The sequence below is a fragment of the Heptranchias perlo genome, chromosome 25, assembly GCF_035084215.1.
Source record: "Heptranchias perlo isolate sHepPer1 chromosome 25, sHepPer1.hap1, whole genome shotgun sequence".
Classification (NCBI taxonomy): domain Eukaryota; kingdom Metazoa; phylum Chordata; class Chondrichthyes; order Hexanchiformes; family Hexanchidae; genus Heptranchias; species Heptranchias perlo.
Genome location: NC_090349.1, coordinates 37756116 through 37782606, shown reverse-complemented (window position 1 = coordinate 37782606; position 26491 = coordinate 37756116). Strand labels below are relative to the sequence as shown.

The 26491-nt window shown below is 43.6% G+C and overlaps 1 pseudogene; it reads right to left on the bottom strand.

Moving 5' to 3' along the window:
• Positions 1 to 7474: 7474 nt before the first annotated feature.
• LOC137342324 (retinol dehydrogenase 11-like) lies at positions 7475 to 25236 on the bottom strand (annotated as a pseudogene).
• Between the last annotated feature and the right edge of the window lie 1255 nt (positions 25237 to 26491).

Sequence of the window (26491 nt, the reverse complement as noted above, 5' to 3'; positions counted from 1 at the left end):
ATTTCAGCTGGACGTGATTGATCAATGCAGGGCGACTGCTGGTGTGGTGAGTTCACCCCATTCAATCCTTTGAAGAGGGATTTTCAAAATTTGCAACTCCAGCTGCTGAACTTCCCTGATGTTGGGAGAAGGTCCATCTTTTTTAAAAATTCATTCTCAGGACGTAGGTGTCACTGGCAAGGCCGGCATTTATTGCCCATCCCTTGGTGCTCTGAAAAGGTGCTCGAACCGCTGCAGTGCAGCAGTTTAAAATAGTCTGACAAGCGGCCACTTCAGAGTCGACCGCTGTATGGGACCGGAATCAAACATAAGCCAGAGAAAACAGTAGGTTTCCTTTCCTAAAGGACATTGGTGAACCAGTTGGGTTTTTAAGACAATCTTATTTCCAGGACTTTTTTTTTTAAATTCAAATTCTCAATCTACCAGGGTGGATTTGAACTCACTTTGTTCTAGGATTGTAAATCCAAGCCTGCTGGATTACTAGTGACATAACCACTACACTACCGTACCCATATAAAATGCATTAAATGTTTGTCTGCTCATATAAGCAACAGTAATTTCTAGCCTATTAGCTACAATAATGAACCATGCCAATCCCCCGGGAGCTCAACTCACCATCGCTGAGCCTCAGAAAAAATATTTGAATTTAAAAAAAATTCAAATCCAATTTTAAAGCAACCTTTCACTGGTACAACCACATTTCTGTTTATTTTTAAAATGTGTACCGGTGGGATTTTTTTGCAGGGAATGGTATGTCTGACCTCAGTTCATCACGAGAGACCACAAATATCTCAAAGTCCCAAACTGTTATTATCTTTGTATTTTAGGAATGTTTAAGAATGTTTAAAACTTTTATTCTTAAAAAAAACACTTGTATCAAGGAGGGATGAGAGAGGGTGAAACGACATGCTCCACCTTGTTAAAGTGTGAAAAAGACTTGGGCCGAGATTCGAGCAAAATACTGCAGTCTCTTTTGCCTTAAGGCCACCGTGAGTTAAGATATTTCAAGGTAGGCTCTACTCAGGGCCCAGTGGTAGTCCAAAGTTTGTTCTAATTTGGTATTCATGAGGTAATCTCCCTCAGATACCCTGGCTTGGGAACTGGGGTTTCAGTGGATAATGTAATTTCAACTCTGGGACCTGGATTTGAATCATGTAACTAAGAGCAACAGTAGCCACACACATGGTAACATACGAACACTACACTAGCATCCACACTCCAAGAACAGTCAGCAAAACCTATCCCCCTCCCCTTCCTATTTTCTCTCCTCGTCTTCTGAAGGTGCCTTCTCATACCAGGTATGGTTCTACAAGTGCCCTCTGGTACCTCACCAAAGTGATCCAGGCACAGAGTATCGGGAGGTTATCCCATCATGGTGTCTCCAGATCACAGCTGAGCCCGAACTCGTCCACGCCCAATGTCTGCACAACATGTTTGGACTGAAGTCACTGGATGTTTTAAGCTTCCTTTACCCATTGTGGCCATTGCAACAACGCAGATCAGCTAACTCAGCAGAGTTATTTGGAGGCTGAACCTTGGACCTTCCTGGGCGGCATGGTTTCACACTGGACAGAGCAGTTCTCAAGTGAGCTTCCAGGTGAATCAGGATTCCCAAAGCTATGCTTGAAGTGATCATTATCGATGGCTTAAAGTAGCGCAGAATGTGTTTCATTATTACAATATCCATCACCAAATGGATTGGCACAATTCCGACCAGTCACTTTAATAGGAATCACTGCCACTAAATGTATTGAACAAAAGTAGACAGAGAAGTGCAAAGAAAGGACTTATTGTGAAATGAGAACAGAATTGTACCAAGACAGCTACAATGCACCAGGGCCAAGGGTGCGAAAGAGAGAAGAATACTCATTACTGTAAAATACGGTCAGTAAATATTGTTCAATGGCCAAGCATAAGAACTGTGTGGTTTCCTGAAGGCCTTTGAGCTGAAGTGCAGAGAAGGACGGGAGGACTGACCAACGTTGGGGTAGAGATTATAAACCCAAAGCAGCACTTTTGGATTTGACAGGGCAGCAGGACAAGAAGGCACAAGTTCAGGGTTGTGAAGGGCAAATTTAGAACTGACACCAGGATGTGTTCCTTTACACAGAGAGCGATCAACAGCTGGAACGAGTTGCCAGGAAAGGTAATTGAGGCCAGGATACTGGATTCATTTAACGGTGGGGGAGAGAAGAGTTAGTTTCAACTAAAAGCTGGAGTCAGGATTTTAAAAAAATGAAACAGAAACCTATAGGTCAGCCAGGCGGCAAAGTGCTGCAGTAAGTTTGAAAAGACAGGACACTGTAGGGAAAGAAGTAGCGCCCTGCTCTGTAAAAGAGGATGCAGGAAGATTGTTCTGTTTAAGTAAGACAACCCATCGGCGTAAGGATAACATGGAACGTCCTTTATTTTGGATCATTATGTGAATATAAGTTGTAGCAATATCGATAATAGCTTCAGAAAATGTAAATATACTTTCCTGAGAACCAGTTTAAATAAAACAGAAGCTCTAACCTGGTTCGTGTGCCTTAAGTTGTGTAATACAGATCAGGTAAATGTACATTTTTGTAATATAGATGACTTTTTGCTGATTTGATATTGAAACCTACCTCTGTGGCGGAATAAAGAGGCAAGATCCTGAAGCTCGATTGAATTACAGTCACTTATGTGGGCAATCACAATCACAGCATCCATTTTGCACACATCAAGGTTGCACAGACAACAATGAGATGAGTGACCTTGACACCAGAAGAACTCAAGGGGGTGATTTTAGGAGGCAATTGTGGGTGCGTTGGGGGAGAGGGGGGGCTCCGAAAATCGTGGAAATCCCATTCGGGTTCGGAAGCCGGCTCCAACCCGCAGCTTCCGAGTTTCCCAGGGACCCACCTGTGTGCGTGCGGGCAACCCGAAAACAGAAGTCCCGCCGGCAATTAAAGCCGGAGGGATGACAGTTAAAGAGTCAAATGTACCTCATTGAGATACTTAAGGCACTTTACCTGTGACAGATTAAGTGATTAGAAAGATTTTTAACTTACCTGGGTGGCTTGCCCACCCCTTCTGATTCACGTGTGGTGAAACCAGATGTGAAGGACCAGATCAGGCAAATAAAAACTAAATAAATTAAATAAAAAACCATGGAAGGAAGTGAAAACACTAAATGAACCTACCTTTGAAACCTGCTCCGATGTCTGATGTCTCCTGCTCCGATGTCCCCCTCTTCACCTCCCCCCCGATCTTCCCCTCTCCCCCCCGCCCCGGTCTTCCAGTCCAGTGCGGATCTTCCCCTCTCCGCACCCCCCCCCACCCCAAAGTCTTCCGTTCCAGCGCCTGTCAATCAGGCTAGCTGCCGGGCGCGAAACCCGGAGAGGACGTTAATCATCATCAATCAACGTGCGGTTGCGTCGGAAACGGTGATTTTTGTTCACGCGGGTTTGCCACGCGATCCTTCACCCCCCCGCTGCCAACCTGCTGCCATTGTAAAATCGAGCCCCAAGTGTTCCTTGAATATTACCAAAAGATCTCACCTGAACAGGCAGATGAATCCTCGGTTTAACATCTCATCCAAAGGTCAGCACCTTCAACTAGACAGCACCTTCTCAGTTTCATGTACTCAAGTTCTGAAATGGGGCTCAAACCCACTAATTTCTGACTCAGCCAGGTGCAACAGAAAGAGAGAGAGAGGGAGATGTTCCTGCAACGTGACCACCGGCCTGAAGCAACACCATGGGAGATCTGCTGAAATTATTACCTATAGTTCTGATATTCTTCAAGTGTTACCTGCAAATGTTTCTTAAAGCAAGCTCGACAGCCAAAGAATTAAAACAGGTGAATTTTCCTGTATTCTTCAGAAATCCGACAAAGAACAGAAAACTTGTTCAGGTTTGGCTCATGCATTCTGTACAAATTCTCCTAGAGCGATGGATGTGGCAAGAAATGGATATTTCATGAAATTGTCAGAAAAGTTAGAAGAGAAACTAACTTTTTAACTGGATGCTCCAGATAATTGTATTGTTCAGTAGAGAATTTGTCCAACATCTTTCCTACTGTCAGCCCACCTGCTGCTGAAACCCTCATCCATGCCTTTGTTACCTCCAGACTCAACTATTCCAATGCTCTCCTGGCTGGCCTCCCATCTTTCACCCTCTGTAAACTTCAGCTCATCCAAAACTCTGCTGCCCGTATCGTAACTCACACCAAGTCCCGTTCACCCATCACCCTGTGCTCGTTGACCTACATTGGCTCCCAGTCCAGCCATGCCTCAGATTTAAAATTCTCATCCTTGTGTTCAAGTCCCTCTATGGCCTGGGCTTTCCCCATCTCTGTAGCCTCCTCCAGCCCTACAACCCCCCGAGAACTCTGCATTCTTCTGACTCTGAACTTGTGCATCCATGATTTCCTTCGCCCCATCTTTAGCGGCCATGCCTTCAAGCTGACTAGACCCAAGCACTGGAGTTCCCTCCCTAAACGTCTCCGTCTCTCTACCTCTCTCTCTCCTCCTTTAAGACGCTCTTTAAAACCTACCTCTTTGACCAAGCTTTTGGTCACCTGTCCTAATATCTCCTTATGTGGCTCGGTGTCAAATTGTGTCTGATAACGCTCCTCTGAAGCATCTTGGGATGTTTTACTATGTTAAAGGCGCCATATAAAGGCAAGTTGTTGTTGTAGTTAATTGTAAGTAATGGTTAGACCCGAGATATCTTGTCTCTGTAAGGCAGAAAGCAGAAGGTGCAGAGTTTAGATTGTAAGGGATGCAGAAAAATCCGATTACAGAGACTGACATCAGGTCTGTTGAAGGAGAAAAAGCCCGAACTCGTAATAAATTTTCTTCTTTTTCTTCTTTGGCAAGCCCTCAGGGTCGAGGATGACTTGCTTCCACTCCGGGAGGGTGGGTTCTGCGGTGGCTGAATAGTCCAATCCTGGAACCGCGGACTCTGCCACAGGTGGGGCAGGTAGTGTTTAATAAGGCGGGTGGGCGAGACGCTCTGGATTCTGCGCGCTCTTTTCGCTGCTTACGCTTGGCCTCCACGCGCTCCACTCGGTGACGCTCGAGGTGATTGGCGCCTTCGCGGATGCTTCTTCTCCAGTTTGGGCGTTCTCGGGCAAGCGATTCCCACGTGCATGTGGGATGTTGCATTTTTTTTTAGGGAGGCTTTGAGAGTGTCCTTGTAGCGTTTCCTCTGCCCTCCTAGTGATCGCCTGTCATTGCGGAGCTCGGAGTAGAGCACTTGTTTAGGGAATCTTGTGTCGGGCATGCGGACAATATGGCCCGCCCATCGCAGCTGGTTGAACGTGACCAGTGCCTCGGTACTGGAGATGTTAGCCTGGGAGAGAACGTTCACGTTGGTACGCCTATCCTGCCAGTGGATTTGCAGGATTTTGCAGTGGCAACGTTGGTGATATCTCTCCAGGAATTTGAGGTGTCCGCTGTACATTGTCCATGTTTCTGATGCATACAGGAGGGCGGGGACCACAGCTGCTCTGTAGACCATGAGCTTGGTGTTGGATTTGAGGTCTCGGTCTTCGAACACTCTGTTCCTCAGGCGTCCGAAGGCTACACTGGCGCATTGGAGTCGATGTTGAATTTCATCGTCGATGTCTGCTCACGCCGAGAGGAGGCTCCCAAGGTATGGGAAATGACCCACGCTGTCCAGAGGCTCACCGTGGATCTTGATGGTCGGGGGGAGCAGTGTTGTGTGATAGAGGACCTTTGTTTTCTGGATGTTTAGCCTGAGGCCCATTCTCTCATATACCTCGGTGAATGCATCGACACTGGTTTCTAACCGGTATTAGAAGTGTCAACTTTTATGCTTTTTGTCCAACTAGTTGTTCACTGGTCGCCCACAGTCTCTTGGCTACACTGGTGCCCATTGCATGACATCAGAGCTCCATCGGTCAACAATTACTGAAGAATCCACCATAGTATGGCAGTACTTCATCGGATATGCGCAGTGGATCTGCTTCACTCGAAATGAAGAACAGGTACATGATGGGGGAACAAAACCATCCGGGTCAGGAAATATTGGTTGGTCAACAGATTGGTAAAGGCATAACCTAAAATAAGAATGAATTCCAGATAAATCTACATCAAAACTTAGAAAAAAAAGATCAGCCAAGCGTTAGTTGAAATTATGCATAGGAAGCAAGTAACTACAGAATAGGTCCAGCCAAATACTTCTTTGTTTATACTGACCTGGCCAGGAAAGCAGTCTTGCACGTGCACACTTATCTCCACATGAAGAGCTCTGCTTTTGGTCATTAAAACCTCCAATACTTTGAGAGCTTAGACTGAAGCATCTGCAGTCTCTTGGCACTTAACACAGTTCTGTGTTAGCTTAAAAAGTACTCCCGGTTCCCCAGGGAGCCCAGGTGTACTTTTTAAAGCCGGTTAGATAATGCACGAGTTACACCCCATGCAGTGTTAAACCCAAGTGTTCAGGCTGCCTCCTTCAGGGGATCTTTTGCCACTCCCCCTCTGGAGACGTGTCAGGACCTGACAATGGAAGCGTATGTTTTTTTTTATCAATGTGAGTGTGACCCATTGCCTAATGATGTTAAAGTGATAATATAATTGCTCCTTTAGGCTTATACTCAGCAAATGGACAGTCTCCCATTCAAAAGTCAGAACATCGAAAAACAATTCTGATTAATTTTACGATTCTTTCATCTCGAGTAAAAAAAATCATCTCTAAGGTAACGAGCTTGGGATTTTTCCCCCACTGTTATAAGTAGATATTCCCACTGGGGGGGTTAAAGTCAGATACAAAGCAAAACTCTCTCTATTCTGTCCAAAGGTCACCCTCCACTGTGGCAAGACACCCTTCTGACTCCTTGGTGTCAGATTCCATGCTTTAGTGCCAAATGAAGCCATTTTTCTGCCAAGAGTTCTTGCCCACAAAGAGCAGGATTGAACCACCTCAAATGCATTTCATGTACAACCCTTACAGCTAGCAGAAAGAGATTATTGTCCATTAAACTGGGCTACATTCAAATCCAGGTCCTAGAGATGAATGAGTGCATTGATCCAACCTGCAAGCCAGTCCCCACAACACTCTTTCTTTTTGCCCAATTAGGATGATACTCTCCCCTTTCTCCTGAAAGTGCTCACTTTTGCTGCAATAAAGTTCCACAGGTACCAGTAGCTTTCTGCTGCCTTTTTCCAATGGCCATTTTTCATCTGAGAGGAGACGGGCTATTTCATTACTGAGAGCGTCACAGTGGAGTTTGATCCTCTCTTGACATATACGTTCAACAGGATTCACTGGATGGCAATCAGAAGCTGTTTTTTCTCCCTCAACCACAGTCCCACATAAAATCAGCTAATATGGCACAAACTAGCTATTGAGTCCGTGATTCTCCAGTCAGTATGGCATATACTTCTCTTATAGGCTAAGAGAGAATTAAATGTAGGGTGAGACAGAGAGGGCATGAGAGCAAGTGAGAAAGAGCACAGAAACCATACTCTGATCCAAAGCCATCATGGAAAGTCTGATTTACCTGGGTTCTGAGAAAATGTGGTAATGCCAGTTCCTTCCATTCGACGTGACAGTTCTTTGGTAAACAGAATGTTTGCCAACTTACTGCTGCTGTAAGAGGCAAGCAGACTTGAGGCTTTTCTGAATCTGGTGAAGTCCATTTTTGCTATCTTGTAGATGTCTGAAGAAACATTTACACACGATTTGGGGCAGATTCCTTCAGGCAGTCAAGCAGAAGGTTGGTGAGCAGAAAGTGGCCTAGGTGATTCACACCAAAACACGTGGCAAAACCATCCTCAAAGTGGCACACAAACTAATTCCTCTGGAGAACATACACAAGAATTCAAGATTACAGATCCTACAAATGTAGGTACATTAAAGACTGAACTGTCACTTTGACCAAAATGGAGATATGAGTACAATGAAGATAAATGAAGAGCTGACACAAAGATGGAAAATGTAACAGGTCAGGCGGCATCTAGAAGTGAAATAATTGCCCCCTTTTAGGAGGGTCCTTTCATCGGAGCTGCAGTTTTCCAGCTGGTGCCCTTCATCCAGACAAAAACATTAACCCATCTTGCTTTCAGAAAGAAGCAAAGTTTGAATTGCTCGTTTCACTTATAAGATAAGATTGTTTGTAATCAGAAGACCAAATTTGTGCATTTCCTCAATTTAATTATCGGTGTTGCCTTTTGCTCAAATAATTCGTTCCCTTGAGAAGTCTTAGATGTGCAGAAGTGTGAATTATTCATCTCTTGGATACTCACCAGTGCATTCATGACATCTGTTTACTGTTGTTAATTGGATACAAGTACAAAGTTGTTTGTCCTGGAACCTCTCCATCAAGAGGTTAACAGAAGTGGTATTTTTAACAATTCAAGAGTTTAAGAGCTGGAATTTTGAAATAGCACAGTTCTTTCAAAAATTGGTGATTGAACTGAAGAGTTCATGGAAGCAAATCCTCCCTCAGAGTGAATGAACATTTGATCAGGAAAGGACAAAGAGAGGGTGAATTCACTATGCCATAAAAAGAACTCTTCATTTACTTCAACACAGATTTTGCAGTCTTACAAAGAGTAACTGACCAATTAAGTGGCTATTTTGATGTATTATAATTTTCGATTTTGCACCTCATATTCCTATTTATTTGTTAAATAAAATATTAGTTGTTTTAGTCAGTAAATCACTGTTTGGTACTATGCACCATTTTGAAGAGAATGTGATAGGATGTGAAAGACTGCTTTACATCGGTAAACAAATTATAACAGCGGGATTATTAGCCCCTCAAATACACACCACTGCAAAAATAGAATATGAAAAAGGTACAGCTTCTGGATCACAAGGGACAAAAGCTCAAATTACAGAGCCACTGTTAAGACAGTTACGGAAAAGCCGCTGCTAAAAATGCACTGACTAGTGCACCTCGCTCCTCCCATGTTCTTGCGGTTTATGCTTTCGGAAGCAGTCAGGGATTCATTTGTGTAGAATTCATTCTCCAGTGACAGCATAAATGCTAAGTTGATCCTCATCCCTGACAGGGAGACGAGACGGATAGAAGCACAGCAAACCTAGTAGTCTGAAGTAGTCACCAATTTCTGTGATTTGGTGTTGAATAAATTACACCCTAAAAAAGAGCCAAATTGATCCTTACACTTCCTTAAGAAGCAGTTGAGTGCCGTGATCGAGATGAACAGAATTTTCTTATCCGTGCTTTCTGATTTTCGACAAACATGAAGTGACTGAGAAACCAGAATTGAAATACATAATCCACCTGCACCTACGTCCACTTTCAAAGCAATTCTTTATTAAAAGGGTCTTATATCCTGTAAAATACATTTTACTTCATGGAGCCAAATTAGAAGTACATAGCTGTATTCAGCCAGCACTGAACTGTAAGATTCATAGCTTTGAAATTAGCATTTGGACTGTAAAAGAGGCCAGATTGGGCTGAATTAAAGGATCTGCTCACCAACAGCCTCAATCCCATGCACGTCAAACTCATTTTACATGGTGAGCCTGATCCAATATCCTGGCACTTAACATGGGCCACATACAGCAAAAGTTATTAAAATAAAATTAGATAAAGATAAACCATATTCGGTCAGAACGATAATCCTTAATTAGTTCATTTTTTCGTTCAGCTTCAATTTTCCACTCTTTTTTATATTTTACAGATGTAACTCCTTTGAACTTTTTTAAATATATTTTTTCTTCCCCTTCCTTTCCCCGTTGGAATCTGTACACCACATTTTCTTCCTTACCTCCATTTTAATTTCTCTGTTCTTCCATTTTGAAGACAGCCTGTAGCCCTTACATTTATTTCTCTTCAGTATATATTTGTCTTTCACATTTAATATTGAGCCAACTATTTAAATAATGAATAATTATGAAACTGCTGGTTGAATTTAATAACTAACTTAATCAATGGCTGACTGTGTTTATTAACTGATTAGTGAAAGTGATTTCGTGTTGACCTACATTGGCTCCCGGTCTGGGAACGCCTTGATTTTAAAATTCTCGTCCTTGTTTTCAAATCCCTCCATGGCCTCGCCCCTCCCTATCTCTGTAACCTCCTCCAGTCCTACAACCCTCTGAGATCTCTGCGCTCCTTCAATTCTGGCCTCTTGCGCATTCCCGATTTTAATCGCTCCACCATCGACGGCCGTGCCTTCAGCTGCCTAGGCCCTAAACTCTGGAATTCCCTCCCTAAACCTCACCGCCTCTCTACCTCCCTCTCCTCCTTTAAGACGCTCCTTAAAACCTACCTCTTCCACCAAGCTTTTGGTCACCTGTCCTAATATCTCCTTACATGGCTCAGCGTCAAATTTTGTTTGATAATCGGTCGTGAAGCGCCTTGGGATGTTTTACCACATAAATTCAAGTTGTAGTTCTTGTAGTATAAGTATGTCTTTCTTGCTCAACAGCTTCTCTTTTCTGCTCCTCTCATTGGATCTCGCAATTTAATTCTGTAAATCTAACACCAGGTCACGTTCCTGAGGAGTTTTGAAAGTGCCTATTCCTTATTCTTGAAAAGCTCCTTTGCCTTCTTATGAGCCACTCTGCGACGTTTTTCAGGGTCATGAGCTACTCGCTGATTTGGCTTCCCCACAGTCGTGCATCCAATTGCCTGCGACAAGAAGGGCATCTATTGGTAGATTGAAACACTAACCAAGTAACAGATTATATGGGCAAACCTCCTGGGCTGAAAAAAGTTGGGGAAGAAGTGTTGTGAGCATGGAAGAGGCCATCACCTGTTGTTTTCCAGGGATAGTCCCTAGAGGACGTCATGCATTGTTCCATTGAACCTTCGCACGATGTATTCAGGATGATCCTGGACTTCCTTATCCCTTAGAGTGTAACTCCGCAATGACCCAACTGTCGAGATTCCTTACCTGATTAGAGTGGAGCCATTTGGCTCATCGGGAACCATTCCTGCAGAATGGCTGTAGACATGATGTTGGATTATTTTTTTCCTTGGTGATGACCAGGATATTTTCATGACCATCAGTAGCAGGTTCAATTAATGGTAAAATCCATGGCCACCCATTCTAACAATCTGAAGATCGCCAGATGTCCCATCATCTGTGCTCAACAGCTCCCGACTGAACTGTCAAGGCAGTACAAAGAGGTTTTATCATTAGCGCAGTGAATTCAATGATAAATTCACCTCTGCAAATTCCCATTTAAGCGCCACAGGGACTAACTTCATGCTTATTTTTTTTTGTTATTTTTCTCTGCAGCAACATCAACTAGCATAAGCAATAACACACCAACCACCGTCCAGGCCCTGAGAGAAGATGGCAAAAGCTTTTGTTTATTCGCTGATCGCGTGCCATCTATTGGTTTGGTAATTGAAGAGCCTCACAACATCCAATAATTAGGTTTCACTTGCTTGAAGTTCAGAATTCAGCCATGGGAGGCTTATATACAATGACCAATGACTGATTATGAAGAAGAAGTACCTCCCTCTGGAAATCCCTTGAAATCCCTCTGGAGGAAACAGTAGGCCACATTATTAACTTCAATATTTTTGTCCCCCTAGTTTTCTCCTCTCCACCCCTAAAAGCACCGACTCTTCCTGGGTATGGTTCCGTAAGCACTTAACCCAAGTGGCCATTCTTCCTGGACAGTGAATGCCACCAGGCTATTTTACCATGAAGTGAAGCGAGGGAACCAAATGCTACCTTCACCAGACACCCACAAGTGCGGACTACCCAATAGAGATCACTGGGTAATAATTTTAAACAAGAAGCTTGGCTGATTTTTACCTCCTCTCCAGTTAATAAGGTTCAGCTCTGATGAAAGGTCATCCCTGATACATTAACCTGTCTCTCTCTTTCAGATGGTGATTAGGTTTCTACAGTTCAATGTTGACTAACTGACAAGCATTATTAATTAAAATATCCAATCACTTCTCCTTTTCCAAGAAGTCCGAACAAAATTCCCTTGTGGAGCATGGACTGGAGAGGTCCAACTTCCTGAAGTGTACATCCATGCTATGGCTCGCCTGCTTGATATCCTTCACTGCTGCCTCAGCTCGCTTGGCTTTGCGGCACCCAATGATGACCCGCACACCCCGTCTTGCCAGGTCAATGCTCGATTCTTTACCAATTCCCGAGTTCCCACCTGCAATGTGAAGGACAACAATTATTCCCGCATTTCACAAACACGATTGTGGGCATCAGTAACTTAAGTTATGAGGAGAGGTTAAGAGAGTTGGTCTCGCTTTCATTGGATGAGGAGAGACTCATTTAAAGGTTACGATCAGCATTCTTAAAGTGTCTGCAGGCAAATTATGGTTCAAATATTGTACTTGGGAAGATAAAAATGATGAAATTAGGAGTAAGAATGGTAGCCTGATGGAACTTTTTCACCTAAACAGCAATTGAGGTGTGGAATAAATTACCAGTGAAGTCTCAGGCTTTTCACAACCTCGACCCTGAGCTGACCTTCTGACCCCAAATCGTCTCCATCACCAAGACTGCCTGCTTCCATCTCCATAACATCGCCCGTCACTGTCCCCTTCCTCAGCCTATCTACCAGTGACAGCCTCATACATGCCCTTGTCAGCTCCAGACAAGAATATTCTTCTGGACTGCCTCCTATCCTCAACCCTCTGTAAAGTATAGCTTATCCAAAACTCTGTTACCCGTACCTCATCTCGCAACAAGACTTGCTCTCCCATCACCTTGTTGACCTACATTGGCTTCCCGAACTCCAGAATTAAAAATTTGCGTTCTTGTGTTTAAATCCCTTCATGGCCTCGCCCCTCCCTACCTCGAACCTCCTCCAGTCCTACAATCCCCCTCCCCCCTCCCACCAAACACTCCTTTCCTCTAACTCCAACCACTTGTGCACCCCCATTTCCCTTTCATCTCACACTGGCACTGTGCCTTCAGTTCCTAGGCTTCGTACTCTTGAAATTTCCTGCCTAAACCCCTCCGCCTCTTCATCTTCTTCATAGTCCTCCTTAAAGCCGTAAGACTACAAATATGGAAAATACTGTAAAAACACTGTACAACTGCAAGACATGAAACAGGCTGCGAGATATGGAACAGTTAATCCCAGGTGCCAGTCAAAGAGACTCCAGCCCATGATCAGTTTCGGAGACTCATTTACATCAACGATCCCCTGGTGAAGACATACCAACATTGAGACAATATATAATCACACTGAGCCTCTGAGCCATGCTCGGTCTCGGACAAGAACGGAAGGCCTTTCACAACTAAACAATGCTGTGAGCCAAGGACCCATCACTGTGAGGAATACCGCATTGTCCTGATGCTGTGCGGGTAGCAGGGGAGGAGATAAGGACTTGTCTCTCGACCTCACAGCTCTGCACAACTAAGGAGTTTTGAATCACCGAGATGCCCAGATGAAGAGGTGTGAATGTCAAGCAATCCAACAGATTGATAGCTGAAACCACGGATGAGGCCCAGGTGGAGGTTTGCATGACTGGAACACTATAAGAAGGTGCACCAGCAGCACATGGAGGCTGCAGTCAGGTGAAGACGGACGGAGACCAGTCACCTCCAGATCCAGGCCTACAATCAGCATCGGTAATGACCAGCCACGTGGGTGATTGTAAGTTCCAGGCAAACCACTAAGGGGTTTGCACTGCGGAGATTGCAGTCAAGGGACTGGTCATTTCCAGGTCCAGGCCTGTGATCAGCATCGGTAACGACTAGCCGCATGGGTGATTGTAAGTTTCCATCAAATCATAGAAGGGTTTGTACGGGGGTTTTGTTGGTCTAATAAACTAACAAGTTTGGGTTGAGCCAAAGCCTGATGGTTGTGTGCAATTTTGTTCTTGTAATTCCGAGGTCCAAGAACCGGTGGAAGGTGGAAGGGAATGGAACACCTTACAAGCCAACCTCTTAGTCCAAGCTTTCAGTTACCCCTCCTAACCTCTCTTCTTTTGGCCTGGCATCCATTTTTCCTTACGTCTCTGTGAAGCACCTTAGAACCTTAAAGACGTTACATAAATGCAAGTTGTTGTTGCATACATTCAGAGAAGGTTCACTATGTTGATTCCGGGTATGGAAGGGTTGTCTTATGAGGAAAGATTGAACAGGTTGGGTCTATACTCATTGGAGTTTAGAAGAATGAGAGGAGATCTTATTGAAACATACAAGATTCTGAAGGGACTCGATAGGGTAGATGCTGAGAGGATGTTACCCCTCATGGGGGAATCTAAAACTAGAGGGCATAGTCTCAGACTAAGGGGTCACCCATTTAAGACGGAAATGAGGAGGAATTTCTTCTCCCAGAGGGTCGTGAATCTTTGGAATTCTTTACCCCAAAAAGCTGTGGAGGCTGAGTCATTGAATACATTCAAGGCTGAGTTAGACACATTTTTGATCAGCACGGGAGTCAAAGGATATGAGGAAAGGGCGGAAAAGTGGAGTTGAGGTAAAAATCAGATCAGCCATGATCTCATTAAATGGCGGAGCAAGCTCGAGGGGCCGAATGGCCTACTCCTGCTCCTATCTCTTATAATGGTCTTATTATTCACACTTGCTGAGTTATGCCCTTCTCAGGGTACAAAAGTCGAGAATCAATTGTAACATGTAATATTTAATTTATTTTAATATTTGTAAACTTTCCAGAACAAATTACTTTTGACTTGCCTTCAATACAAGTGATGGATATGCTGACTATATTAACAGCTTAAGTTATAACATGCTAAATTCCCATTGGACTCCTGGTTGTAATTATGTACTAGACAAGGCCTTTAAATTTCAATTCTCACGAAAAACAAACCAAATTGCAAAATGCAATCCCCAAAATGCTGGTAAAAATCCAGGAATCCCATGTAATTGCTAATAGAATTTAATTTACTCAATCAGCATTAAGTGGTTGCCTTAGTTATAGGTCTGTACTCAGGGCTGTTTTGAGTTATTGGCTTTTTTTTAAAAAGTGGGTCATCAGTTGGCATGGAAAATTCTTGAGGGTTAAAAAAAACTAAAAACCAGGCCTACTGATGCATTTGGCAGAATAGTGACAAGAGATTGCGATATCCCACCCTCTCAACTCAGAACTCGAAGAGGGCTGATTGATTAATGCCACTGGGCTGTGTGCATCCTAACTAACACACACAGTTTGCTATTTTTAGCCATGTTTATGTTTTTGACATGAGTTGGTATTCGAACACGAAGGCTCATGGCTGAAAATCTCCTTGTCCAATACAGACAGTTCTGTAATAATTAACCCCTCTACATCATAAGGCACAGAAGTGGGAACCATAGACAATAAAAAAAAGATTTTTCATGTATGGTTTACATTCTAGAAATTTCACTCAAAAGCCAGTCTGTCTAATCCTAAACCAGACCGACAGTAGCCTTAAATGCCAGACAGTAGCTGTAAACCTTCCCATTCCAAGATTTCTGATGAAAGGTCAGTGACCAGAAACATTAACTCTTGCTTCTTTATCTACAGATGCGACTGACTATTTCCAGCATTTTCTGTTTTTATTCCATTCTAATCTAAACCCTTAGATGCGATGATTGGCTGCTTTCATTGCAAGTCATATAAACAACTTATGCATGTCTGAATGACTATTGTGCACGATTTTGAGCAGCCATATGATCTGTAACTTCTGATTTGAATGGGATCCTTTTTGTCTCAGAGTTGAAAGGACATGTTCAGGTGTCTGACCTGAGGGTCAATAGCAATTTCCAATAATTAGTCCCTGCCCATGAACTTGGTCCACTTGATCCCAGATAGCCTCAGCTGTACCTGTACTGTAGTTGTACAGTTGGTGATGCAGGTTATTTATTGTACGTGGATCTGAAAAGCAAAAGCAAAGAACAATCTTCTAACATAACGCCCTCGCTTTCTGCCTCACAAGCGGCTATTTCATTTTGGCACTGTCTTGTGCCTTGTGGACTCTGGTTTTCACCTCTTCAGAGCTGTTGGTCGAAAGGGTTTAGAAACAGTGAGGAGCTGCATTTTACAACACAAGAGATGAGCAAAGCTACTGTTCTGCAGTGACCGAATAAGTCAAACGTTACACGAGATGTCAGGGCTTTTAACCTGTGCCTTGGGGATGGCACGCATTTATGTGCACAGAGAGATGTACATAGAGCAACAGTGGAAGATTTAAGTCAAAAAGAGAAGGCTTTTAAAATGTGGAGAGAAGTAGCAAGATGGGTTTAGGGAGGTAACTCCAGAAAGTAGGGCCAAAACAGCTCTCACTGATGTGCAGGTTAATGGGGGAGGGGGGAAAGAAAGCAAAAAGTGGGGCTTGAACCCACAGCCTTCTGACTCATAGATGAGAGTGCCTCCACTGATCCAACCTGACACTAAACTCCAGCTTCCACAAAGCCCTGGATCCTAACACATTGAATGTTAATGTCTTCTCCTATATGTGGTCACATACAATGATCTGTGATAAAGTCTCAAACTAGTGGCTCAGTGAGTAAATGCACCATCTAATGTAATACTGTACTGCGATACGGACAAACCCCCAGTTTGTGCTGAGTAGACTGATCTTAGCAAGGGCTGCTGCGGAAACACTACAGTTGGCCTTTGCACTCCAGGGTTCGGGACAGTGAACGGTGCTGGCCCTCCACCAGTGCATCCGTATAAATATAAATCAGGAAATAAGAGGGGCTTGTAAAAAAGGTAATGCAATAATCATGGGCAATTTTAACTTTCACAAATCAAATTGGAAAAAATAGCCCTGAGGAGGAGTTTATAGAGTGTATTCGGGACTGTTTCTTAGACCAATACGTCGGGGAACCATAGGAACATAGGAATATAGGAACAGGAGTAGGCCATTCAGCCCCTCGAGCCTACTCCGCCATTTGATAAGATCATGGCTGATCTGTGATCTAACTCCATATACCTGCCTTTGGTTGCCAAAAAGCTATCTATCTCAGATTTAAATTTAGCAATTGAGCTAGCATCAGTTGCCGTTTGCGGAAGAGAGTTCCAAACCAACCAGGGAACAGGCAATTTTGGATCTGGTAATGGGTAATGAAACAGGATTAATTAATGATCTGAAAGTAAATGGCCCTTGGGAAGCAGTGATCATAACATGATAGAATTTCACATCCAGTTTGAGAGCGAGGATCTTGGGTCTGAAACTACTGTATTAAACTTAAATAAGGGAAATTACAAAAGAATGAGGGCGGAATTGGCTAAGGTGGACTGGGTAAACAGATTAGATGGTACCTGAAAGGGTGGTAGAGGCACAAATCCTCATTGCATTTAAAAGGTGCTTGGATATGCACTTGAAGTGCCATAACCTACAAGGCTATGGACCAAGAGCTGGAAAGTGGGATTAGGTTGGATAACTCTTTTTCGGCTGGCACAGACATGATGGGCCGAATGGCCTCCTTCTGTGCCGTAAATTTCTATGATTCTATTTCTATGTATCCCAGCAAGGAGTCCACGTCTTCAAGAGGAGGAGGAGGATGGGAGGGGAGAAAACTGTCAGGATGTCATTATCTCCAGGGATGGAGGACAGTTGAGCCTCAGTTTGAAGTACTGACATTTGCAAAACAAATTGCTGCACATTGAGGGATCAAATCACTGCACTTGGCGAGCGCACATTTTGTTGAAGACTGGCTACGGAACGCAATTCATCTTAGTAAGTGCCAGCTTACAATCGCTGCACTTAAAACAGACATCAGATATAAGTCGATGAAGAAGGGTAGCAGAAGTGTGTGATGTTACATTTGAGCTTTCAGTGCAATTGTTGTATCATGATAGCTGTTGTACCAAGAAATCTGAACTAGTAAAAGTGGCACAGGATTGTTTTTTTGGCACCCAACTGGGGAAACTCATATCCAAGGTTTTGTGTTACGAAAGTGCAACTGATGGCACGGATCGTTCTCCCACATCAGCTGCACTAAGACATATCAAAGCACTTCGATCCAGCTGCATTGGAGACCCACTTTCTCCAATGGATCTTGTAAACTACCATCGGCTCTACTTCTGTCCAGCATCTGACAGATGACAGCACTGGGGAACTCTAAACTGGCGAGAACTGCCCGGGGAGACTAATATGGTAGCCTAGTGGTTACGGTACTGGAAGTAGCAACTTAAGAGGTCGAAAACTGAATTTTAAAAATCTGGTCCCTTTCAGACCTGCACCAGAAAAATAACCATGGTAGCTGGCGGATTATGTATAAACTCAGATGGTCCATGAATGCCCTTCAGGGAAGGGAACCGGCCACCCTAGACAATCTAGCCTGCACCTGACTCCAGTCCCACAATACATGGTTGGCTCTTAATGCCCTCTGGGCAATGAGGGGCAATGAGGGGTGGGCAATGAGTGCCGCCTTGCCAGTGTCGCCCACATTCCAAGAACAAATATATTTTTAAAAATTGGATTGAACGCCCAAAATCAGAACTTCAAAGCAAAAGTACCTCTGGACTCAGTTTTCACAAGTAATCAGGGCAGCATTCACAATAGAAAAGTATTGGGGACCAGTGAACACAATGTGATTAACGTACTAGTGTAATTGGTACCAAGAACAACTGGGACAAATTTAAAAAGGCAAACTTCAATAGAATGAGGTAGGAACTAAAAGAAATCAGTTGGGATGTACTGCTGGAAGACACTTCAGCAGAGGAAAGATGGGACTTTAAAAATTTGGAATACGTGTAAGATATATAACGTTTTGCGATGTATACACGCTGGTTGGTGAGCGCAATGTAAACATGGTACACTATTGCAGTAGGGGATATTCTTTTGAGGTTCCAGCTAATCCTGAGGGACATGGCTGGGTAGAATAGAAAGGGCTTCATTCTGCATTTAACTTGTGCTATACTTGACTTGCGACAAATTAATGCTGACCTTGGGTGCCTGAAAAAGTATCCCATTCCCCAGCACCAACATTCCAGAGCTTAGGGCCCAGGCAGCTGAAGGCATGGCCGCCAATGGTGGAGCAATGAAAATTGGGGATACGTAAGTGGCCAGAATTGGAGGAGCACAGAGATCTCGGAGGGTTGTAGAGCTGGAGGCAGTTACAGAGCTAGGGAGGGGCAAGGCCATGGAGGGATTTGAAAAGGGATGAGAATTTTTAAATCGAAGCGTTGCCAGGCCAATGTAGGTCATGGAGCACAGGGGTGATGGGTAAACCATTTTTTAGTCTGAAAACAACCTCCCTAATGGTTCAAGGATTCTATAATTAACCTCAGCACCCCAGGTTATGGAAACCCTACTGGAAGACACATGAGCACTGGACGAGCACAGGATTAGACTGGACAGTGATGTCCCAAACTTTAAGTCTCACACAATAATAAGTCAATAATGACGGGCAGTTGAAAAAACTGTCTGTACTCACCAAGCATTGTTCTGTGAATTATAAATGCGATTTCATTTCGAGGATTTCATTTTCACATCGTTCACCTGACGAAGGAGGAAGCCTCCGAAAGCTTGTGAATTTAAAATAAAATTGCTGGACTATAACTTGGTGTTGTAAAATTGTTTACAACAATAATAAGTGAGGGAGGCAACAGCTTCAGGAGGGGAGAAAATCAGAGAGAGCCCAAAAGTGAGGTTAAAGTGTTTCATGTTATTGCTATTATTCTACACAAAAAAATGTATTTCACTTTGTATACTCCAAATACCATAGGTTAGGTCACCCATCAAACCCTTCAAAAGCAGGGTATATGTAATGTATTTAAAAGGCAGCATGTTTCAGAGCTGTCATAATGGGAATGTTTGTAACGACTTGCTACTCGAGTACCACAATTTAGCATAAAGTCAGTGAGTTTGTGAAAGTGCCAGTTTTGAGCAGATTGGAGTGATAACATATCACTTGCCATACTAATGCTCAGAAAATGTGCATTATTGGAGAATATGCTGCAAAGAACAAATACATATGCGTTTATATCGTGCCTTTTATGTACTCCGGACGACCCAACGTGCTCAACTATAAACAAAGTGGATACTGACTCCAAATAGTGGCAAATAGCACAGCATATATATCATAGGGAGCAGTCAAATCCCTGGTTTGTTCCTTGATAAGAGCTCAGTTAGTTGAACTCAACAGTGAACAATACAATTGGTCTCAGCCCCCAGGGGAAAATAAAAAACAACCTGAGCCCCAATTGTGATCACCATCTCCAGCTGGCAGGTAGCAGTGAGAGAATACTAACTAAGCACAAATCACTCAACCAACATCTGTACACTTCCACAGGTTGGTGGGAGGGGGGCGGTGATTGGGTAACAATTAGGAGCCAACACTCTACCCCCCCACACACACACACACACACACACACACACTTCTGTAAAGTGTTGTTCTGAAACATTATTCTCTACATGAAGAACTCTTATTTAAACACATTTTTATTATTAGCTTTTTTTTTCTCATTCTTAAATTACAGGAATTAATTTAGAAAAAAATATAACAGCAAAGATTATTAGACTCAAATAAAAGTGTACATTGTAATTTGTTACATAATTAGATAGAATTTACAGCACTTAAACAGGCCATTCGGCCCGACTGGTCTGTGCCGGTGTTTGTGTTCCACACAAGCCTCCTCCCACCCTACTTCCTCTGTCCCTATCACCATATCCTTCTATTCCTTTCTTCCCTTACGTACTTATCTAGCTTCCCCTTAAATCCATCTTTGTCATTCAACTCAACTACTCCACGTGGTAGTGCGTTCCATGTTCCAACCATTCTCTGAGTAAAGAAGGTTTTGATTGTCCACAGAACATCATTTCCACTGGTTCATCACATCCACATTTTTATTAAAAGTTAAATAAATTAAAAGTTATGCATAAAGTTGCCCCAAACACTTAGGTACTTAATCAGACGGTTGTGGGTTCACTGTCCCACTCCAGAAATTTGAGCATAAAATCTGGGCTGACACTCCAGTGCAGTACTGAGGGAGTGCTGCATTGTTGGAGGTGCCGTCTTTCGGATGAGATGTTAAACCAAGGCCCCGTCTGCCCTCTCAGGTGGATGTAAAAGATCCCATGGCACTATTTCGAAGAAGAGCAGGGGAGTCCTCCCCAGTGTCCTGGCCAATATTTATCCCTCAACCAACATCACTAAAACAGATTATTGGGCCTTTATCAAATTGCTGTTTGTGGGAGCTTGCTGTGCGCAAATTGGCTGCCGCGTTTCCTACATTACAACAGTGACTACACTTCTAAAATACTTCATTGACTGTAAAGCACTTTGGGACGTCCTGAGATCGTGAAAAGCGCGATATGAATCCAAGTCTTTCTTCACCTCGTTACTGAGACCAAGCAAAGGGTCCTTGTTTTGATTGAATCCTTTACTCAAGGTCCCTACGGTCAACAGATCCAAATGAATTACCTTTATCTCTGACGCCAGTGTTTCAATTTGGAATTTTTCTAAAAAAATAAAAATGGCTATTATATCATTGCTTCGGGAACTTGGTAAAAATTCTTAGGAAGTTTCATTTCTCAATGAAATGTTACAAGTTGTAACAGAGTCCCAATACCCACAGCCATGCCTTGAAGAGGCCAGCCGAGAAATCTGAAACAAGGAAGGAGGGGGAAAACGACCTTTAATCCTCCAGGAGTAAAGAAACTTCAATTAAATCTCTTGCTTACCTGTGATGAGAACAGTTTTCCCATCGAGGCGCTTAGTTTCCAGACAGTATCTACGCCTTCCGCAACATTTTATCAGCGGGAATGAGAGAAGAGACAGCACTACAATCAGAAGTCTGTACGTTGTACCCAGAAATAGCAGTGATTTCCTCCCACCGTAACCTACACGCAACCCCCACCAATCACCTGTAAACTTGTCTGTTTCAAGGAGAATAGGGCATATTACAACTTTGGTGCCTTTTTTTTCCCAAATGTGTAATTTGAATGCAATTGCCCCCGGCTGGTGCCTAGTCCATGGATTTACTGAAGTCAGAGCTCTCGGGCAGTGTGTCTCTCGCTGTCAGTAAGAAGCCGAGTCAGAAGCGGGTGGACTGGGTGGAAAGTTAGAGGTCAAACCCGGGCAATGGGATTCTGCAGAAAAAAAGTCTTGACTCTTCCGCAGAAAACACAGGGCGGGGAGAAAACCCTCTCCCCAATACAATAGGGGATTCCTGGATTGGGGGTCAGTTCATTCTAGGGGGTTTCCTGGCACCTTTAAAATCAAATTAAGTAAAGCCCCAGTAAGAATAAAGCTCACCTAATCACTGGGAACAGTTCTGCCTGGTGACTGGGCAGGGTTGCCAGCTATCCAGGATTGTCCTCTCAGGTGGACGTAAAGGATCCTACAGCACCATTTCGAAGAAGAGCAGGGGAGTTCTCCCAGCCCTGGGTCATATTTATCCCTCAACCAAAATCACTGAATAAAATACAGTTTATCTGGTCATTATCACTTTGCTGTTTGTGGGAGCTTGCTGTGCGCAAATTGGCTGCCACGTTTCCTACATTACAACAGTGGCTTCACTTCAAAAAAAAGTACTTCATTGGCTGTAAGGCGCTTTAGTTCGTCCTGAGGTCGTGAAAGGCACTATATAAATGCAAGTCCTTTCTTTAACTGTGTGAGGCACTTCCGACTGGGACCAGGACCACAGCATCGTCCCACTCATTTCCAGGGGCAGAGAGAGTCACCGGGACTCAGGAACTCAGTTTCCTGTAGGGATGGAGGCAACGGGGCAGTTACAGGGAATCAGGGAGGGAGAAGGATGACTAAGGCAGCCATCACAATCCCCGAGGACAGCCTGTGATCCTCTCCCACTCTTTATTTATTTTCCATTTCGGCCCTGATCTTCTTGGAGATCCCCTTGGACATTTCTATTTATTATTTTAAATGCGTTCAATCCCCACGCACCACACCATGAAATCTGGAGACCATATTTACCATCGAGTGCCTACTCCACTTTCTGCTGACAGCTCTCTGTAAGTTGAATCTGTTAAACTGCCTTCCATTCAAATGAATGTACTTTCTAAAATATTTATAATTATGAAATCAAAATGTCAGTTATTCCATCTTTAGGGAATTGTGTACAGTCATTTTAGGAGGTTCAGACTGCAGTCAAGCTAATTGGGAAAATGTTGATTAGTAACATGATTAAAGATACATTTTTAATAGGTGTTGAAGCTCTAAAGGCCTTTCCCTTCACCCAATATTTTTTAAAAATCCCCCACAATTATATGAATGAAAAAGCATTCTTCTGAGTATAAACTCTACCTTCTCCATCACACCCCACTCCATCATCCCCAGACCTCCTGCTCTCTATCCTCTTCCCATCCTCCACTGCTGCTACCTCCTGCTCTCCTCCTCCTCCCAATGCCCTCTCCCATCCTCCACTGTCCATTTCACTACCTCCCATCTTCCCCCTGCCTCTTGATCTCCCCTGCCTTTTCTCCACCTGATTTCTCCTACCCCAATTCTCCTCTTACCATTCCAGTGCTCCCCTCTCTCCTCTCCTCCCTCACACTCCCCCATCTGTCCATCTTCCACCCTGCTCTTCCCTGGCCCTCTGCAGCCTCTGCTTTTCTCTCTCCCTTGCCCTTCTCCTCCATCCTTCCCCCTATCCTCCGCCCCCCCTTCCACTCTGGCCAGCCTTACTGTGCTGGTGTCACTGGTTACTGCAGAGTGTCCAGTTACTCCTCTAGTTGCATCCAGTAGCCTTCAAATTTCCCTCTAACTCTCCTCTGGCTGCTTGCTATTTTGTACCTTCCTCCTCTCCCAGCCTCTAACCTAGCTCTACCTTCCTTCTTCCTTCTTACCCTTTGCAATCCTCTTCTGCCTCCCTCCATGGCCTCTAACGCTGCTCAATTGTGATACAACTGCTAACTGAACAGCCTGCCCTACTTGCTGCCCAGGCACCCACATGAAAAATGGCTTCTTGAAGTTTTTTTTAAATTCATTCTCAGGATGTGGGCATCACTGGCAAGGCTGGCATTTATTGCCCATCCCTAGTTGCCCTTTTGAGAAGGTGGTGATGAGCCTTCTTCTTGAAGCGCTGCAGTCCGTGTGATGGTGTTCGGTGGGGAGTGATGTACTGCAAGACCGCCATTGCCTGTGGAACCGCATAGTCAGCACCTCGAAGACTGGAAGAGAGAAAATTGAGCAAGAAATTATTTTTTTAACAAGAAAATACAAAATGCCTGACTTGTATATCAAGTTACTTTATTGCCTCAGCACAGAAACATCAGATGCAACACAGCAGCTGGCACATAAACACTGGACAGACGGCCATTGGAGTTGCTGTTTGCACAGCTTGCACACCCCGATTAGAGCAGACTGATAAACCAAACTCAATCTTTTGTTCCAGATAAACTGAGTTCATGCAGAAACAGAAGAGTACCTCCCACAAGTCTGGAACAAACACTTCAAGTCATTAACGCGTGGCAAACATAAAGTTTTATTTTATTCTCCCTATAAATTATTTGTTTGAACAGCTCAGCCCAAGGGGTTTATGCAAATCCTTCCGCACTGTGTTGTTGCTTTACGGCCCAGTGCAATTTGGCAATTATAAACACATGTCCTGTTTCCCAGATCTAATCCATCACTCCAATCATGAAAACTCTGCTGCTCGTATGCTAACCCCCACCAAGTCCCGTTCACCCATCACCCCTGTGCTCGCTGACCTACATTGACTCCCGGTCCACCAATGCCTCAATTTTAAAATTCTCATCCTTGTGTTCAAATTCCTCATGGCCTTCACCCCTCCCTATCTCTGAAACCTCCTCCAGCCCTATAGCCCCCCAGGAACTCTATTTTCCTCCAACTCTGGCCTTTTATGCATCCCTCACTCCCTTCGCCCCACCATTGGCGGCCGTGCCTTCAGCCGTCTAGGCCTTAAGCTCTGGAATTCCTTCCTTAAACCTCCCTGCCTCTCCACCTCTTTCTCCTCCTTTCAGACCCTCCTTAAAACTTATCTCTTTGACGAAGCTTTTAGTCACCTGTCCTAACGTCTTCTTCTTTGGCTTGGTGTCAATTGTTGTCTTATTACGCTCCTGTAAAGTGTCTTGGGATGTTTTCCTACTTTAAAGGCGCTATATAAATGCAAGTTGTTGTTGAGGTTTTAGAAAGGGTCAGGGCTGTATAAATTCTGTGGTACTGGAGAGTTTCCCCTCTCCCGACGGACCCAGTCACAGCAACTACGTGGTTTTGGCAGATGTCCTGCCTGTTTGGTAGCACATTATTGGTATCAGTTAGGGGACAATGTCAACAGTTGGCCTCTTTTACAAACTTCATCTATTTTCCTGATGCCTCTTTGGTTAAACTGCTCACTGTAATTTGAACTCTTGGCTCTCAATCTGTCACCTGAGTAGCTTACCTTTCACAGCAGCCTGGCAGCTAAATATGATCCTCATTGTAATAACAAGGGGTTATTGTGGCTGTGAATGTGGATTTAGTCAGACCATCTACTTTGATACCAAAGTAGTGAATATTCCAATTAGTTTACTAGAGAAAATGTCTAGAACTCTACAAGATACTTGATCGATCACAGTGACTCATGAATTTGTCCTTACTTCCAAAATTGGTTCTGGGCTTTGTTGCGTTAGCTTATCTCATACAAGAGGAATGGTACTTGGACAAGGGTCAGGAGGCTACTGTACCACGGAACCATTGCCCAGATGGGTAACACGTGAAGAAGAGGAGAACATTGGAAAAATGATTTTTAAAAAAGTATTGACAAAGAACATGGTTTCATTGACACAACTAGACCAGGATCCTCTAAGTATCAGCAATCCCGTTCTCCAACTCTTCAAAATCAATCCCCCCGTCACTGAAACTTATCGACACATAGCACTTCGGCAAAAATATTCAAACAACAGCAATCAGAATTCCCCTACATAAGATGTTACTCATAATTATTTGCAACTTTTATTTTCCGAGAAGGCTCCGGTGGCGAGACTCTCTTTATTGAATTGTAGAATCATACAGCACAGAAGGCGGCCATTCGGCCCATTGTGCCTGTGTCAGCTCTTTGAAAGAGCTATCAAATCAATCCCACTCCCCCATTCTTTCCCCATAGCCCTGCAAATTTTTCCTTTTCAAGTATATATCCAATTGTTTTTTGAAAGTTGCTACTGAAGTTACCTTAACAAGGGTTCTGATGGGAGACCCCTTTTTTATTAGTGGTCCTAATGATAACATTCTTTTTAAGGGATCTTGATAGCTCACAAGACAGTTACCGGTGAGGAAGGCTGTTTGATCCAGTTTAGCTCATTCATCTAGAAAGAACCTGGAAAGAAAGAATTGCATTTATATTTTGCCTTATGGCATCTCTGAGAAAAGTCTCAAAGTAACTTTACACAATAATCTGTTCCTTAAATGATTCCAAGGCTTTCATCTCCACTACCCTACCTGGAAGTGCATTACTTGCGTTGATCAATATTTTTGTGAGGAAAATCTTCCTAATATCAGTGCAAGATTTGTCTTTCGTTACTTTGAACCTGGCTTAGTTTGAAGCAGATTTATTTTTTTCATACCATCTGCTATCTTATATACCTCTACAAGGTCACATCTCAGTTGCCTCCTTCTCAAGCCTAAGTTTCTCCAGTATTCATAACTCAAATCCTCTGATTAAATTCCCCTTTTTAAAAGGATGACAAGACTTGTCTT